The sequence below is a fragment of the Panicum virgatum genome, chromosome 4K (assembly GCF_016808335.1).
Source record: "Panicum virgatum strain AP13 chromosome 4K, P.virgatum_v5, whole genome shotgun sequence".
In the NCBI taxonomy this organism is placed as follows: Eukaryota; Viridiplantae; Streptophyta; class Magnoliopsida; order Poales; family Poaceae; genus Panicum; species Panicum virgatum.
In genome coordinates, this window is record NC_053139.1 from 35,427,309 (window position 1) to 35,428,932 (window position 1,624).

The following is a 1,624-nucleotide window of genomic DNA, read 5'->3' on the forward strand; positions in this document are numbered from 1 at the left end:
GTTCAACCCTGGATTTTGTTAGGACGGGCCAACGTATATGTAGTTTTGGTACAATGAGAAGAAGACAGCCAAATCAAATGAGAGTATAGAGACAACTAGAAAAATGCCGCGCCCTTGACGCGCTATATGCATGAACCCGTCACCGGCACACATGTCTTTATGATTATAATACATATAGTTGTCGTGGTATTGTTGTAGTTAGAAACATGGTAAGATGTTTGAAAGATATCTGCATTGTTTTGTCTGGACAGGCAAAATAGAGTGTAGCATAGTTATCTTTTGCATGTTACAATTTTGATGGTCCTAACATTCAAAAGGCACTTTGTGCATAATATATATAAACTTTGTCCTATCTGGTCGCAAAAGATGCTGAGTCCACAAAAGTATCTAAGAGTCCATTGGTCATGTTGGTCGCTGATCACCTGCATATTTGTGAGGAAAATTTTGTTTACTTAGAAAAGTAACAATTGAAAATAGGAATGGAGAATAAATTGAATTAAAAGGTTACCGAAAATTGAAACTCGAAATATGAGTAGGTAGGTGGGAGATTGATCTTACTGTTTAAGTTTTTTGAGGTTCGAACCGGTGTCTTTGTCCTCAGGTTCGTCAGCTTGCAAGGTTTTTCCTCTTTTATTGTTTCCTTTTTGTTCTTCTCTGGAGTAAAAAAAGGCAGTAAAATGTATAGTTAGTATGTGTAACTCAAGGTATGTAATTATTTGTTGTTTAGTTGTGTAATGAGTAGAAAGGATACTTTGTTGGAGCTTCAATTTCCTTTGAATCGGCATCATATTTTTCATTGTGAGATTCCTGCAAGAGATAGTCCATGTACATGCAAGTATACATGAATTTATATATATGAACAGATTAAAATGTTGTAGTGTACCTGTTGACTATAGCTTGTGTTATCACAGCGTTGTAGTGGTGGCAGACTTTTTAGAGTAGCGGATGTTGTTGAACTGGGACCTCTTATTTTTATCGTAGTATTTTTTTCATCTGGGGTCTTTTTTTTTGAGTAGTTTTTTCATCTGGGGTCTGATTTGTAATAAAAAGCACTTCATATGAATTGTTGGGGCTTCCAGCACTCTTGAGTGGTGAGATTTTGACTATAAATGTGAACTTTTTCCTAATTAATGCTTGTATCTCGTGTGGGACATTGTCTTTGTTGTAAGAATCAATTAACTTGTCAACTGGCTTTCGAATAAGATGTTCTGCTTTTTTATATCCGTATACTAGAGACTATATCCGTAGATTCCGTACACCGTAGTACTAGCTAGTACGACAGCATGCATGCATACTCATCTGTATGAACTCGACTCCGTACACTCATGTACATCTCGATCTGTGTGTTCATAGAGGTGTGAGTATGTGTGCGTCGTGAGTGTCTGAGTTGTACTGTGTAATCTAAAAAAAGATGACCAGCAGCTATATATATATACTATGCCCCGCGTTGGACTTACTCTCTCCAAGAGCCCACAACGTCCACAACGTCCAGATGCTTTTATCTCTCTCTTTCTATGGCGTATAAGAGTAAGAGTATATATATATATATATATATATATATATATATATATATATATATATATATATATATATATATATATATATATATATATATGTCGTCTGA

The 1,624-nt window shown here is 35.5% G+C and overlaps 1 long non-coding RNA gene across 1 annotated transcript; it reads right to left on the reverse strand.

The window, feature by feature from the left end:
* Positions 1-210: 210 nt before the first annotated feature.
* LOC120705187 lies at positions 211-932 on the reverse strand. The gene is made up of 4 exons (XR_005687825.1): positions 884-932; positions 752-807; positions 559-654; positions 211-422 (listed from the first exon to the last, which is right to left on the reverse strand). It is a non-coding gene; the product is annotated as an uncharacterized LOC120705187 (long non-coding RNA).
* Positions 933-1,624: the final 692 nt, after the last annotated feature.